This window comes from Nelumbo lutea, chromosome 4, assembly GCF_056320005.1.
Source record: "Nelumbo lutea isolate HS-2025 chromosome 4, American lotus-T2T, whole genome shotgun sequence".
Lineage (NCBI taxonomy): Eukaryota > Viridiplantae > Streptophyta > Magnoliopsida > Proteales > Nelumbonaceae > Nelumbo > Nelumbo lutea.
This window is the reverse complement of record NC_142687.1, coordinates 39,953,355-39,971,624: the sequence shown is the minus strand read 5'-3', so window position 1 is coordinate 39,971,624 and position 18,270 is coordinate 39,953,355.

Here is an 18,270-nt window from a genome sequence, read left to right as displayed (position 1 = left end):
TAGTTATGTCGAATTTGGAAACTCTTGGTATTATCAAATGCATAGCTCATCCTGGAAAGTCCAGACCCAGCAAACAAGAGCCATCCTTAGGCTTGCAGGCTCTATTAACGTTTTGGCCTCTTTCTTTTTCTTTGGAGAGAGGGGGGTAAAAGATAGGGCACAGTTACTAAGTACAATAGTACACATGATGGAGCACACTCAATGTAGTGTTTGGTACTAATGTCATAAATGGGGTACCATGGAATGGAGCAAGACCCTACCTCTGGTACTAATGGCCATAATTTTTTATGGTACCATCATAGTGTAATCCGTGATCCTTTCAAGTTTCAGCTGGTAAGAGTGAATGAGAGGTGAATGCATGGGGGCCTCTCATGGTCTCCCTGTCAACCATGGGATCAGAATCAGGGGGTGGAAGTGCATGACAATACAGGGTTGTCATGTTCTCTTCATCATTTACATGGGTAATATGGTTTCATGTGATGGACCAGGATTCTGGTTGATTCTCACTGCAGGGTGGTCCAATATGTTACTTCCTCCAGCGTGCAGGAAACAAACAGTTTCTTGATATATCTCTGGCCTTGCAGCCAGACCATTGAATATGATAACAGGCAAATTGATGGGTGATTTGCTGGTACCAAGTTGAGAAGATGGTGTCTGAACTCTGGGATTTATCATTTATCAACGTCACGCTTCTTTGGCTTTTGGGTGTTCACCGTGATTCTTTGTTTCATGAACCAAAGAAGATCAACTGTCGTGTCGGTCAAGAGACTGCCCGATGTAATGGCCGATGCTGATGCATATTTAGTTTTAGACGAACAGAACCAAGCCATGAAGCCACCAACCATGGAAATGCGATCTTTCTTAAGAGTGCGTCCAAAAGCAGTTCTATGAAATGACTTCACCATTTGATTAATGAGTTGGTTTTTTGGCCTCTTTGATATGAACAGTTGCTGCTGGCCTACTGCCATGGTTCATGGCCACCCTGAGTCGTCTAATCTCATGGGCTTATATCACAAAATGATAAGACTGAACATGCCATAACCATGATGTGTTATCACTTATCACATGAACAACTATATTTACACCAGGATTTAGGCTGTCAATTATCTGGTTCACATTCAGTTTCTGATTTTTTGAAAAAAAAAAGATCTTATTTGAGAAGAGTAGATCTTGTTTGATCCATCCATGCATTTGGCTTTTATTTAGGCATCAATATTCAAGCAGTTGGCTTTTTATTTATTTATTTTTTGTTTTTATGACCAAGGATGCAGGTTTCGTTTGGATCCAGTGTAAAACGTCATCACTGATTATGTTTTACACTGGGCCGTATATATAGGTGACCATTATATTTTGAAAACCATTATAAAAAAGTGCAAAGTTTTACATCGATAAAATCGATGTAGTTTTTTCATCGATTATCGTTGTAAAACTTTATGCTTGATGATGTTTTATATCGATTCACAATGTAAAACTCCATCCAAACGCCAACAAATCTAAACTGGAGTGGAGTTTTACGTTGATCATAATTACACGTTTCTCCCAAATGTCTATAAAACTGAACCGGTGTAAATTTTGCATTGGTTCTTGATTTACATTACTTCCAAATGCAGCTTCAGTGTCAATTTTGAACAAGAAAGAATGAAAAAGCTACTTTGGGAGGTGGTCTTCTTTAATAGGTTTTTCCAAACACTGTGTTTGGGTCTAAATAATTAAAATAAAAATCAGAACTGAAGGAAGAGAGAGAGAGAGAGAGAGAGAGAGAGAGAGAGAAGGAATAAACTCACTATTTGAAGAAAAGGGACTCTTGAAAGCATTATTTATGCTCAAATAGCTTAACCAAAAAGCTTGCAAGCACTTGAATTTCACCATGCACTCAGATCTAACCTAAATAAAAAGTGGAAAATCAATAAGCTGAGTGATGTCGTTGTAGATGTCTAGCTATGAGTTTTGTAGTATGATTATTTGTTTATAGATTTCAAAGAATACTTTAGACTAAGAACCATTTGAATAGTTTGGATTTCTTCCCAGGTTTATCTCTTATCTTCTTGTACACTTTTTTTTCTTACTTGTATTTTATAAGGCTGTGTACCTTGTATGGGTTTCCCTACCTTTCCCTATCTTTTCCTTGAAACCAAATATAACCTAAAGGAAAGAAATACAATTTGTTCAAAAAATAAATGCAACTAAAATTTTGTATACTTAAATGGATGAATGAAAAAACTAGAAATGACAAGGTCATAATAATGAAGTTATTTGAAAAAACTTAGAAATAGTTCTAATAGGTGATAAAATGAGAGGAAATCGACTAAATGGTTTTAATATATGCATAGAAGGCCACCGACAATACTCATAAGAAGCGATCTGTCGCAAATTAAAGGGACTAGAGGGACTAGGGGTAGATCAAAAAGGACATGGATCTAAGTAGTAATAAATGATTTCAGCGATCAAAATTTAAGAAAGTATATGGCATTAATCAGAAAGGAATGGCAAAACAGGGTTCATGTAGCTGACCCCATATGGTTGGGCAAGGCTTGGATGATGACAAAGGAAATAAATATTTTTTCTCTTGTTTCCAACATCTTTCTTTCATGTCTATCGAGAAAGAAAAATTATTTATGATATTGAGAAAATTTTCTATTATTTTCTTTCTTTCACCCAAAGGCAATTCCATTCAACTAATTAAATGGTTAGGTTACATCGTTGTTCAATGGTAGAAATAAAGAAATCTAGCATAATTGATCATGTCCAAGTGGAAGAAGAAGATAAAGCAAAACAAGAAAGTTTATGAGTAGCCTTGTTCCCTGTCCTCGGGGTAGAAGTAATTGAGACATCCGGAAATGCTCTTGCAGCTGGTCATACTTAGGCAACACACATGGTGCTTATTTATTAGGGTAAATTGCCGAAACCTTTCCTGATGTTTTAGGTTATTGTTAAAACCTCCCCTGAAGTTTAGTATTTGTAATCATCTCTTAATTTTTTAATAAAATTGCAAGTAGACCCTTTTTGCTAGAATCCTCTAAAAATAAGCACGGAAATGTTCAAAATACCCATAGAGATATTTTGGCCAAAATGTTTATTTTTTAAGTTTTCTCTATATAGAACAGCTACTCCAAATCCTTCCAATCTCTTTTCTGAAATTGATTTATTTTTATAAATTTGTCATTTATATCAATCACTCAAAGGTAAAGCTGTAACTGTAAATTCTTTTTTTTTTGTTTTAATAAAGTTCATATTTTTTTTTGTGCAAATTTCTTAAACCACCCTTACTATTTAGCTAATTGACTAACTTTATATCTTTATTATTTAACTATTATCTTAAATAGTAATGGAAGTGATAAAATGTCCCTTTTGCCCTTAAATTAAGAGAAAAGCTACGAGAGAGACTATTTATCTCTTTATCGTCCTCTCTCAGCCACCCATTTCTTTCTCCATCCCCTGTTATCGCCACTACAACTTTCAGCAAAGGTGGTTTTCCAACTTTTGCCTCTACTTTCTACTGTTGTGCTGCCATTGCTGTTAGTGTTGATGGTATTGTTACTGATTATGATTCTCATTTCCTTGCTGATTTGGAAGCGTCTTGACTCAAGTTTGATGATCCTCCAAATCAGGTTGCCGAGAAGCGACCACAAGCTTTGGTGATATGTGACGATGATGAATAGTTCTTGGATGGTTGAGAGGAGATGGTTGCATAGGTAAATCAACTAGTCCTTATGGCCCCGACTAGGGATGCCAATGAGTCAGGTTTGGCGGTTTGGCATGGATTTTCCTCACCCCTAACCAACCATACAATGCCTCAACCGGAACCCGACACGACCCGCCTTAAAAATACATAATTTCTGAATCTGACCCAACCCTATAGGGTCTAACTTGATACCAACCTGACCTAACCCATAGTATTTCAATTGTATTTTTTCAACACGTTTTAAAGACCTAAATCTATTAATTTAAGTTAGGAAATTGTTTTATAGAATTTAAGATGTTACTTTTTCCATTAAAAAAAGAAAAAAATCAAAACCAACATATAAATAAATATTAAACTTTAAAACTATAAAATTAAAAATAAAAAAATTACAAGAATATTTTATATATATACATGTTATTATGACCCGGCAGGGTAGGTCAACCAAAGCCCAAATCTAACTTGGATTGAATAATCACCACCCTAACCCACCCTAAAACCAAATATATTGATCATAACCCGACCCTAGGTCGGATTGAGCCAAATTTACCATTTAGCCGAATTCATTGACATCACTAGCCCCAACAACTTTTGTTGTCAGTGAGTCCCGCCAAAAGGTTTAAATGGTAGATCCGTCGACGTCTATGACAACATGAAAATCCAACGGTTTATATTCAGTCAACAAAGCCTATCATGATCCGTCTCTTTGACTACACTCAAAAACTTTGTGTTTTTCAACTTTGACCAAAGTGTCACATCCGTTGAGGCACAATACCCTCAAATTTCAATAAATTTACTAAAAAAAGGCACTGTCTCTCGCCCTAATTGTGTCTATCAATCCACCGTCTTGTGCGCCAGCAATTCCTCTCTTCAGACCCCTTTTTTTAATTATATGTTTGGCATGAGAAAAAGGTGATGTTGGGTTGAAAGTACCGTTTTTTAAAAAAATGGTGTTTTTGTTTTTTTGTTTGAAAATTCTGTTTGGCATCAGTGCTCTGTATCTGTTTTTAGCATTGGTATCAATTATAGAAAGTCCACATTAGTGCCACATAATGTTCTTGTTGGCAGCAACAAGTTGCATTATGAGAAAATGTCAAATTCGGCGTTACTCAAAACCATTCGACATTACTCAAACCATGCTTTCTTGATTTCCAATGCATGGCTTGGAGCATCGTTTTTTATGAAAAAAACGGTTCCAAACATATTGGCATTTCCTAGAGCACCGTTTTTTCTGACATGGCACTCATGTGTCACCATTTTCTGGAGCAATGACATCGATGCCAATCAGATGCTATCACGCTAATTCTCTCTTTTCATCTACGTTACCCCAATTGCCCATCCAAATACCATTTATGCCGCTGCAACTCGTAAGGGTAGAATTAGTCAATTAGCTAAATAGTAAGGGTAGTTTAAGAAATTTGTCTTTTTTTTTTATTTAACCAGCCTCAGTAGTAATTGTATGGGTACTTAAGACATTTTCATCATTCTGTCAGAAAGTTCTAATAGAAAGGGTTTACTTATAATTCTGTTAGAAAGTTCAGGGAGAGATGATTGCAATTACCAAACTTTAGGAGAGGTTTTAGCAATTACCAAACTTTAGGAGAGGTTTTAGCAACTTTCCAGAACTCCAGGGGAGGTTTCAGCAATTTACCTATTTATTATTTTTTGGCTATGCAATATTGGTGTATATGATATCTATTTATAATTGGGCCAATTATTCCAATTTAATCTGATTAGAATCTGATCGGCCTAGTTATATTACCATTTATAAATATTAATATAAACATATTCCATTAATTAATATGAATTTATAAATTATAAATTGGTTTTTCATTAAAAGATCGCTCAAGTCTTATTTTTTAATTCAAATTCATGGATTTCCTTTTCTGAAGTTATGTCAGCTTCACAACATGGCCCTAGCATTTGTTGGTAAATTGGGCAAACAAGTCACCATGGCCCCTGGCTCCCAGCAATGGTTCTATTCTCTAAATTAATGTATATTGTAAGTTGCAGTTGGTAACATTCTTTTAAGCAGGTTTTTCCTGAGTTAATTTTCATCCATGGTGGGAGGTTGGGAGCTGTTCAGTGATGGCTTCCAAACATGGCTGGTTTCAAACAACTGATTGTTTTGTTATGTGTATATTTAGGCTCAGTTTGGAAAGAGTATAAATGCAAATATATACACTATAAATTCATACAAAATATAAGGCTTTGCACTATACATATTTGCATTTGTATTCCTTCCAAACTGAGCAATGATACAGAGACAAGCAAGCACGGGCTGTAGCCATGGCTGTAGGCCACTGAAAACGTGAAAACAAAGAAATTGAAGCTTATATATGGACTGTGAAGCACACCACATGGTCTATAGCAGTGGCTGCCAGAATCCTGTTAAGCACAAAAGAACAGGATTAAAGAAGAGGGTTTAAGCTAATATATGGAGTTAGGGGAGTTATGGAACTGTTTGGGTTTTGTTACTTTTGGCAATTTTGTGCTTAACAGGGTCATCACAGCCATGGCAGGTGGTGCTACCATCCTCTACCTGAAAACCATGTTGGATTATTGTTTGAGTCCACTAGTTACATGTTGAGACAGCATAAACGACAGATTACCCACAGACACACAGTCACCCAGAAATTTTATTTGATAGAGGAATTGATGTTTTCGATATAGGGACAGAGACATGCACATACACAGACAACACTTTGGAACAATGTTGTCAGGCTTGGACTGGACCAGATGGATGAACCAGTGAACCAGTGACCTAGTGAGCTTTCTGGGTCCTAGTCATTTGATGGTTCCTATGGGCTCAATGATCTTACAGGCATGGTTAAACCAGTTAAACAGTGGTGCAGTGAAATCTAGGGAAGTAGGGATAGAGCTCCACCTCCACTGATCAGTTCAAATTTTACTGAGAATTCATATATTGTCCTAAACAATTCTTATCCTTTGGCAAAAAGAAAAGCTATTCTTATTCTTATCCTTATATACCTTTAGCTACTGGCCTTTTTTAAAACCTTGTTTCAAAAAAAAAAAAAAAAAGGTATTTTCCCTCAAACTATATACCAGCTATATATCAGGTGCCCATAAGTTAGGGACATACGATAGATCAAACTCACCCAGAAACTTCGATTGCAGAGAGAAATTGACATGTTTTGATAAGTTAGAGAAGCACAGCACATTCTCCAAGTGCAGTACTCATTATATTCCCTGGGAAACCCATTTTCTAGTAGAATTTTGTTTCCAATAAAAATGCTTTTTTTTTTCTCAAAACGATGCATTTTCTGTAAATTAGGGAATCCACAAGGAAAATTCCTCAGAAGCAATAGAAGTCATCAAGGAAATACAGACATCAAAGTGAAACGTTTCAGAAAGATAAGGAAACATGTTAATTCCTCAGTGGAATCATCATTTCTCTACATTGGTTCCAACTCAATCCCCACACTTTATCTTTTGGCAATTGGCATCTCTTACGAGTTTGTTCCCTTCACTTAAGTCGTTTCTGATTTCTTTTTCTCTTGTCGTTTTCTGCTCCTTCCTGGTTCCTTCCCAGGAAACTACGCTTCTCTCTCTCTCTCTCTCTCTCTCTCTCTCTCGCACACACACACACACAGGAATTCCTTCACCGAATGAATCAGAGCAGAAGAAATCAAGAGAATAGAAAGCTTACCCAGATTACAAAACAAAGTTAGAATGCAAGGTTCGATGATTCAACATAGTCAAATCATCCATCTTTACATTATCATCTACGATCAAGTTAAGTGCACTCACCGCAGTCGGTACAGTGGTACCAGTGCCACCACTTGGTAGATATACCAACGTTAGCCTATTTCTAAAAGGAAGGAGGTTGTGTTACAGTTGTTGGCTGAGGAGCACTATCAGAACCAGAAGAAGCAGTAGCAGACATGATCCTCTTGAGAAGTTGCAGGATGGAACGTGCGATTTGAATGGCTGGGTCTGCATTGGCTGTCTCTCTGAACATGGTATGGACCCTCAGAGCAACCTCCACGCCCACGCCTAACCTTGCTTGCTCATCTTTGATGGCTTCCTCGCAGAGGCCGCACACCCATATCCCACCAAACCGCTCCTTCACCCACCTGATGTAGCCCACCGTGCACTCCTCCGACATCCCGCAGCACCCACACTGTTCCTTCTTCACCACTTCAGTGCTAGTCGTTTCTTCTTCGATCTTCATTACTTCCTCAATTTCTGTACTAGTATTCTTGTTGGAGGAGAAGAAGAGTCTCTCTTTTTGAGGACTTCGGGCTCGGACTAGACCTTTAATGCAAAGTCCATCCCCTTTGTAACAAGAAAAAGTGAAGCAGCTGCAGCATTTGCTTTGAGAGAGAGAGAGAGAGAAGGGGGGGAGGGGTGTGTGAGGGAGATCTTTGTGGGTCTCTTTATATTTGTTGCTTATGTAATACATTATAGATTTGTTTTGCTGGTTGTGTAAAGGGAGGTTAGAGAGCTCCAAAATATTTTTGGCAATTTGACAGTCACTCATTTGGAAATTTGACCCTTAAATTAACAAATAAATTAGTTGATCATAATTTGTCTTGATTAGTTAATAATTGCATTTAGAAATGGAATTTTAGCACCTTAATCACAGTGTGGTAAGGGCACTTTTGTCATTTAGAGTAATGCTCCACATAGAGAGAGAGATAGAGAGAGAGAGATTATACTTTTGGTTGGAATATAGTTCCTTTAATCAGAATCTAGTCCCCATCCCTTTGGTCCTCCAATGGCATGGTCGACCAACTTTGATCTCTGGGTAATGACCCCGTAAACTTAGACACGTGTCCTGAAATTGTGCTCTTGGGTTCTGATCAATCAATGACTTGGTAAACGGTGTAAGGTGTGAAGCTTATGAAGCATCATACTAAATTCTCAATTAGAGCACAAAAAAAAAAAAAAAGAAAAGAAAAACCCTCAGAACTTTATATGTCCAAACCGAAAGAATGATTGGTGGTTTTTCTTACATGGCATGAAGCAATGGCTTAGTGGAAGAAACCAATGTGCGATGGATATTGAGGGATAAACATGCATTGGTGTCTGTGAGGCTGTAGTGGGTGTGAAGTTATTGTCTTTGTCTTCTTTTAGATCCCTTTTATTATTAGTAGTATTAAAATATAGAGGAAAGAGACTTAAAAGTTGTGCCCATTCAGTGCACAGAGAATAGGAGAAGCAGTTGATGGCAGTTATAAACATTGGTCCATCTTAGAGTAGGGTCTTAGGAAGCCTAGTGACTTGACCTGTTTGGATCAACAGACAATGGATTAATTGATGAATGAGAGGTTACACTTTGTATTGTCGTCAGATTAGAATATTCTTGATAAAAACACCTACTCCATCTTCTATTGATAATAGTAGTCCCCATTTGATAGCAGCCCAATGTTTTAAGGCGCTTCATTTTCTGTGGGGTCATTTGGTGAATTGCTTGGCATCCATCTTTTCCTTCTTTCACATCTGTACCTGATGTTGTAAACAAAATGGCCCATGTTTTACAATTCACTTCCTCTTCACCTGACAACTTTCTCCTCCTAGGGGTTCTGCCACATGGGCTGTTGTTTGAGGGAGAGAGAGATCTTAATGTTCAACTGGTTAGGCATGTACCCACAAAATTAGCAGCCACTGGTTCAGTCTAATCAATTCCTATATGGTCTACTAAGGGAAATTTAATTATTTTTTATTGATTTATCTGATCAATTTTTATTCTTCAATCATTCATGGAAGATTCCAAAAGTGTGATGGAGACCTTATTACTATTCTCCTGTAAATTCAATTTTACTCCAACAAGATGAAAGTTGAATATCCATATTCAAGTCTACTGATATTTGGTGGTCATCAAACTACCTCACCATATCAATCAGAATCCTCTCTCTCCTCTCTCTTCCTCTCTCATTAATCTCTCTCTTTCTCTCCACAATTATTTTTTAAACTCCAGCCCCAACAAGCTAGTATCCAGGGATCTACCAACAAAAAATAAATAAGTAAAAATAATTTAAAGAAAAGAAAAACAAGTATCTAGGGAAGGTTGTTGAAATGGACTAATTATATATAAACACTTTAATTTATTAGTATATCAAATACCTCCTAAATCATGTGGAAAGTGCATAAGACTAGATATTTACTATTTGTTCTAAGAATCAAAAGCCAACAGAGATACAAGACAAGGCTCAACTTAATTATTTTATCAAGTCTAATAAATTGGGTTGACTGATATGGCACTCAGAATATCTATTAGTTTATAGGAAATGGGAAGAACAATTTGGATATCAACTGTTAGAAATCTTCTAAAGACTAGTTTCCTTCTACAAAACACTTCAGAGCGTTGGCTCATTCTAGATACAGGAAAACTCCAACAGAAATAGATAGGAACTTTCCTATGTCCATGAAAGAAAAAAGACAAAAAGAAAAGTTAGCGAGGGAGATTTGAATGAAGAAAGTCAAAAAGATGAAGGGGGGAGAGAGATATGGAGGCATGTGAGAGGAGGATGGATTCACATGGTCTGAAGCAAACAAAGAGAAAGAAGAGTAGAATGACTACTAGGGATGATGGGTTGGGTGAGAGGGAGGGGGGCTCGAGACCATTTTCTTCATATATTCTTTCACGAGGGGAGATTGGCCAGCATCTTTGTCAAGTGGCCTTAGTAGAGAGGGGAGGAATAGGATGTGCTGTGCCTTCCCTTTTCATGGCTTTTGTCTTTCTTAGAATAATAAGACCCCACGTGAATGTCTCCCCACCTTCCAACAAATTAAAATTAATGGCTTCTTTTTTGCACTCAAGCCAAAGGTAGAGCCAAGCATCCTCAATGAGGCAATCTGCAATAGGGAAAAGGCCTTGTGCTAAGTTCATCTCTGGTTATTCTACATAAATGGAACTGACGAGAGCCCATCACTTGACCCTCTTCTCTACATAAATGCACACATAGATGTGAGAGAGAGAGAGAGATGTGATGAATAGTTCAATCAATTATTCATATATATAGACTTGCAAATGGAAATGGCATTCAATTAGGTAATGTTTGATTTAAAGGAAAAAGTAGGGAAAGGAAGGAAAAGGTAGAAATACCTATATAGAATTTGTAAAGGTTCCTTACCTTTTTCTTTCTTTCCCTATTTTTTCCTTCAAACCAACACAGTGTAACTAAAGCTGCATTTGGCGTTTGTTATTTCAAGAACTTATATTCTTTCTATGTTAAAATGCCCCTATTAATAAAAAATTTTTAAGAGATAAAAGGAGATAAGTCCTTAAAATAAAGAAAGCCAAATGCAGCTAAGAGTGGAATAGAGAAAAGATTTTCTCCGACCATGGTTTAATGCGAGGCTAATGAAATGTGAACATGCTAGTATTGTAAATCAAACATCAGTTGATGTAATGTTTTGTTTTTTCTTTCTAAAACTGCCGTTCGCATTTATTGAAGGGTCTCCGGCTTGCCTCACCACCGTAGTAGCAGGAAGCATGATTCCATGTTTGTCAATGTATTTGATTTAATTTTTTTAAATAAAAGCAAAACCATATATATTGACAAACACCCTGATAATGCTATACATAGAAAAATGCTTGTTGTTTAGCCAAGTGTCCCTAACAATTCAGGAATCTTTGGCATGGCAAGTCAATTTAATCCAAAAATGAGAGAAAAACATTACCTACGACCCTGGTCGCAGAACAACCCAACGACCCCCCAGTGAAATGTGAATACACATATTTGAAATAAGAAATCAACTGACGTGATGTGCTGAATTTATTATAAACACCAGACGTGTTGGCATCTCACTTGAGGTCACTGAAGTGTTCTGCAGCAATGGTCACAGGTAATGCGATCTCAAAATTGAGACATGCAACTCAATTTATTCTCCCCACCCTTCAATGACAGGAACAAATTTTGGCCTAAAATGAGTCATTGACACTTATTCAAATCAGTGTTTCAGATTCATATCAGATTGAACGGTCGGACCGTCGGAACCGGGAATCGGCAGTCAAGACAGATTTTTGGCTGTCGGGTTAGAATTAATTTGGTCAACCTACCTCAAGTACACGTTCAATACCTATTTAAACGTATAGAGTTTCTTGTTTGAACTTTGAAGTTTATTTTGATATAAAATTGAAAAGATAATCTGGAATTATTTGCCTTTTAAAATTTTCTCTCTTTTTTCATTTTTAGTTTTAGGCTTTGAGCAAAGCGATAGTTGGACCGGATACTCTACCATTCATGGTTTTCAAAACCGGACCAGACCAGACGGTCGGATCAAAAAAATCGGGAACCGGTTCTATTTTCTTCAAAAACCGGATTCCCCCCAAAACTGTTAATTTTGGTCAGTGAACCGTTTGAACCATTCGGACGGTTTTGACCATTTTTATTTTTTTTAATTTTTTTATTTTTTGTCAGAATGGGCTGAGCGTTCGGGCCAAACGGTCGGACTGTTCAACCCGATAACCGGACCCCTAACCAATTCGGTTTTAAAAGCCATGCTACCATTCAACCCATGATCAGTAACCCCAACGTGACAACATTGATTAAAATAAGTGTTTTTTTTTATCTCAATAATTTTTACACTAATGGGGCATTCTTTTTCTGGATTTTGAGAGGGGGAAGTTGGTCGATGAGCTTTTGATTCCTATTGACCAAAAAACCCATGTTCTTTTTTCAAATTTATGTAGGGACCAGGGAAAGTTTATTTTCCTGAGTATCATTTACTCCTAAGTGGGTAAATAACTTTCCCACTTGGGGGAAGGTTGTCAACACTTGAATGGGATAAAAATGCCCTCTTTAATATTGGATTTTTATGGCTAAATGCACTTACTTGGGGGTGTCCTTTTTTGGATTTTGAGAGTAGAGAAAGTTGGTGATGGGATTTTGGATTCCCATTGACCAAGAAACACATGTTCCTTTATTAGATTTATGTGGAGACTAAGGAAAGTTTAGGGTCCGTTTGGTTCGCAGTCGGAATCGGAACCAAAATGGTCCATTCCCATAATCTGTTTGATTCAGACAAGAATGGGAATGGAAATGGTAGTGAGCAGGAATGGAATTTCATTCCTAAGGGAAGGGTAGGGAATGACCATTCCCTCAAACGGGAGAATGTAATTCCAGCAAGAATGGGAATGAGATTCTAATTTCGCCCCCATTTCGATTCTGATTCCAGACCCCTATTCCCATGAATCAAACGGGCCTTATTTTCTTGGGTACTCCTAGGTGGCCAAATGATTTCCCCACCTGCATGAGGGGAGGGGGAATTGCCAACACTTGAATCTAACAAAAATAGCACATCATTGCCTTATTTATATAGAAAATAAAAGAACATAGATAAATATACTTACTTGAATAAGTCTGAGAAACACTTACCCATAAATACATTTTGAGTAAATAATTTACCTAAAAGTATACGAGACCTAAAATAATCAAAACATTGAATCATTTATACTAAACCTTATACGAAGCACATTAAATAAGGATTTTCTCTATATGACCAGCTATATTTATATGTACATTAAGGGATTATGTGGCCATTCCTAACGAGGGAACCCTCTGGATTGGCTACATATTTATAGTTTTTCTATCACATCAGTTTGTAGCCCATCTTTGATTATTATCTTCTACCAGCAAGATTGGATATTGTATGTATCAATATTTTAATACTCAACTTTGCCTAGAAGAGGGATTTAATGTGACCGTGTAGCGAAGTGTTATAGCAAGATTAATCTGTGGGGCCACTTTTGAACCCGGAACCAATTTGTCAAGTGGAAGATTCATTTGTGGGGTTCACAGTAAAAGAGGGATTTACTGTAACCATGTGGCAGGGGTCAGTGGGCTCAAAATTTCTAGGTGATGGCAAGATTAACCTGTGGGGTCATTTTGAACCCTGAACTAATTTGCCATGTGGAAGATTCTTTGATCATTCACCTTCTCAACTAGCGCGCAGATCATGTGGCAAGGGTCAGGGGGCTCAAATTTGCCCCATAATACGTGATAGAAATATTAACTTGTGGGGCCATTTTGAAGCATGAACCTAATTTTCCATGTGGAAGATTCTTTGATCATCACTTACCGTTCTTTGCAAAATAATTAACCCAATTAACAGACCCTCTTCCCACTTTTAATATAGGTAATGTTTGGTATATGGCTATTTCTATTTTGAGATGCTGCCACATCATTGCCACCTAGGCAATCAATTTTCTGTTTGGTTGTGATTGTTTTGAAATAAAACACAACCATTAAACATCTCTGTCAGAAACAATAATTAGGGGATGTTATGGCAATGTAGAGATATATTATAATGCTTTACATACTTGCAAAGATGGGATATTCACTATGAAAAAACAATAAACCCCAACTCCAGAGCAAAGGTTCTATTTTTGTTCTTTGCTTCTAGAACCATTAGATCGAAGTTAATCTATGTATAATAATGGATCAATCATAAAGAAAAACATTTATTTTTAAATTTGACCATTGGATGAGAGTCAATATATAGTAGGGTAGTGTCAAATTGAATATAAACATCTCATTTAAGCGTTTTAGGTAGCAATATCAATACCAAAAATAAGACTGCTCAAAACGGGATCAGATATGCTACTCATAAGCTATTCCTATCAAGTTTAAAATATCGATATTCGATACAGCGGACGTCGGTGGAGGCGTATTGGACTATATCGATATTGTTTTTCTACTTATATATATTTTTTTAAATCGGTTCAAGGGGCCAGTTTAAGGCTCCTCCACCCCTTGAACTGGTCAGATACACCCTGTAGGGATGTATTGGGAAGTTCCCAAAATGATATATATTGGCTAATACGGGCTAATGCCTATTGATACTTTCAACCTTGGTTCCTACATCGATATACATAAGTCATTATAATTGCATATTAAGAATATCTTCCTTGTTATTCATGGCCAAATGTCCCCATACAGTTTGTAAGTAGCGGATCCGGAGTGGCTCAAAACACTTATTCAATACCTCCTCAGCATTAATACCAACCAAACAAGTTAATTTCATCTTAAAACGCTTGTGTGCCATTACCTCTTTGCATGTTCGAGCTTGAAATGAAAACCGTCCCAAACACAACCATAATTGGGTTAAAAGTTCTCAAAACTAACTAATAATTTGGTTAAAACGACTCTTATTTCTGTTCTCAAAACCGTCCTTTGCTCTTATCATGGTGGAAGGGGTCAAATCTCATCTCAAGAGCTAGAAAGCTAAGCTTTTATTGCACATGGGATGTATAGTTTTCATTAGGTCCAATCTCTCTACTATTCCTGCCTATTGCATGTCTGTATGTTTATTCCTATTGAATTGTTTGTTCCAAGCTGAACAATTTGACTCTTAGTGGGGACCACCAAGGGAACAAAATAGATACATAGGGATCATGGTGATCTTAGTGTTAGAGATGTAGTGATCACCAACAGAACATTGAAGCTTGGCTAGCATTTTCACTAATAATGGATCTATTTGGAAAGAGGTTTTAAATGAAAAATATCAACAACAGAACCATGGTTTTGAAGCTTGTTTGGCATTTTTAACTAATAATGGATCCAATCTCTCTACTATTCCTGCCTATTACATGTCTACTATGTTTATTCCCATTGGTTATTTGTTCCGAACTGAATACTTTGATTTTTGATGGAGACCCAACAACCAAAAAACTAGGGGTGGCAAATGGGTGGGTTGGGTGGACCCTCTAACCCAGTGACCACCCATATTTATTAATGTTAATGGGTCACAGCCCACCCTGACCCACACATATGACCCAGACCTGTTCACGTGCTGGGTTGGGTCGGGTTTGAGTCGGGCTTTGTCTTTGTATCAATAAAATACATTCAGGACTAAGCCCGAGCCTAGCCAGAAATTAGAAATCAATTTTTTTTTATTCAATAATAAGTGTTTTATTTATATTAAAATCTCTCAAAACCCAAAAATAATAAAACATTTCACTATTCCTTGAGAGAAAGATAAGATGAACAAAGAAAAAAATGTTGTATATATATTTTTATTAAATATAAAATATTCTTTTATTATATAATATATTATCAAGTTGGGTTCGGGCGAGGATTTTTTGAGAAAGTTTGAGCTCGGCCTGAAAAAGATTGGGCCTAGTGTTTTAGGCCCGAGTTTGAGCCCACAGGCCAAAAGTCATGTCCAAGCCCGACTTAGAACGGGCCAGGCTGGGCTGGCCTGTCGGGCTACCCGACCCATGAACAGGTCTAATATATATATATATATATATATATATATAAAAATTGGAAGAAATTATAAAAATCGACAAAAGTTATATAAAAAACAAAAAATACAGGAAATGTATAAATTGTAAAAAAAAAGAACAGAAATTATTAAAACATTGGAATTATAGAAAAACATGAAAATCCAAAAAAATATAGGAAAAAATATAAAATTTGCAAGAATTTCAAAGAAAAATGGTAAACTGAAACCACTAACATTCAAATAACCAGAAAAATTAATCAGAAAGAAAATTCAAAGAAAAAATAAAAGAAAACATTTTCAAGTGTTGTATAGACCAGAAACTACTATAGTCGATCAGATATCGTAGAGAAAAACTTGGATCGATCAGTGAGCTCCGGAGGCAGAGCCCCAACCCCTACATTACTAATGCCTATTGATCCAAGGATTTACTTCCCAAAGTAATCCATTGACTTTCGGCGACAAAACCCTCGGAATAGAAAATACCCCAAGGAAAGGAAACATGACTAGCAATGTTTTCTACGAGTGTCATTGGTGGAAGAATAAAATAAAAATGGTTTCTCAGCATTGGAGGGGGCGGAAGAAAGAACAGAGGTCTCTGGAAGAGAGAAACTTCATTCGATTGTTTTGACACTTTACTTGACCCAACAGACCCTAACACTTTATGACCCATTGGGACCCTCGACCTGATGCCACCTTGACCATTTTCCCCTAATCCATTATCGATGCCTTTGGAATGGATGGGTATGAATGGGTTTGTGAGTGGGTGGATCAAATGGGTTGGGGTCAATATTTCCACATCTACAAAAAAGAAACATTTGAAAGCTTGGAGAGACTTGATGATTAATAAAGATCATGGTGATCTTGGTGTTATAGATGTAGTGATCACCAACAGAACTTAGTCTCCATTTGGTTTGTAGGAATAGGGGTCTGGAATCAGAATTGGAATGGGCTATTCCGATTCGAACTATTTAGTTGGGCGAAATTGGAATTCCATTCCTATTTCTGTTGGAATGACATTCCCCTATTTGAGGGAATGGTCATTCCCTGCCCTCTCTTGGGAATGAAATCCCATTTCTGCTGATATTAATTCTCATTATCATTTTTATCTGAACCAAACAGACTATAAGAATGAACCATTTCAATTCCGATTCTAATTATAAACCAAACGGATCCTTAAATATTAAAACTTATTCGGCATTTTTAACTAATAATGGATCATTATGGAAGAAGTTTTAATGCTATCTCCAAAATGGCAGTTTTGGGCTGCAAGGTTGGGAGACAAATAGGCAATCCTTCTCGTATTTAGGCATGCACTATCAGCTTTAATGGAGTCAAGCTTATGGTGGGAAGCCTTATTGATCACACAACCTGTAAGTGTCGAAAGAAGATTTTAATGCAAATACTGCAGATGCTGTATATTGCAAATTCTTTTCATGTTTTTATATTCAGGCCTCATAGGCAAATTGACACGAAAATGGTCCACATGGACACCACATGGGAGATATCAATAGCTCGTGTTATTAAGCTGCGCCCCCAAAATAGAGAAAGTCCATCCCAATTCAAGGGCAACTTTTGATGACATGAAGTGGACAGATTGTTGCTGGAGAATCAAATATATTTATATATGCAAAAATTGTTATCTATCCCTATTGGGAAAGAATTAATCGTGTGATGCAGGACGACGTGTGCTTTTTAGAAAGGTTTTTAATTAGGGGTCCGGTTCTTGTGTTGAATGATCCGACCGTTCGAATCGAACGGACAGTTTGTTTTGATGAAAAATAAAAAATGAAAAAATAAAAAACAGCCAAACCATTAGACAGTTCAAATGATTCAAATGGTTTGATTTTCTAGGTCAGCAATTTGTTGATCAAATCAATAGTTTTTGGTGAAATAATGGTTCTAGGATAAAACGAAATCGGTCACCTAACCAATTTCCAGTTTTTTTGACCCGATCATCTGGTCCAGTTCAGTTTTGAAAACCAAGCTTTGTAGGATCTCTAATACGGGGTTGTGCATGGGTGATTAGAGATGAAGGATATGAATGGAGAATCAATTAGAATTTTTATTGTTACAAGAATATTTCACTAAACCAATTTTTATTTCATCAAATCACTCTCCTGGAACTCCAATTACAATGACTCTATTTAGACTCAACTTATTAACTCAAATGCCCCTTTTCAGACTCTAATTTGGGATTGGAAAATTAACCCAACACAACTCCTAATTGCTTTATAACTAAGACAAATCCATAACTAGCCCGACGCTTAAATAACCACAACACGAGTCAAAATGGTTAGATTTAAAATATAGTGCATTTTGCATCTTGACTGTTAAATAAGAATATAAGTTAAGAAGATATTTGTATATTTATTTATATTATTTTATATTTACAC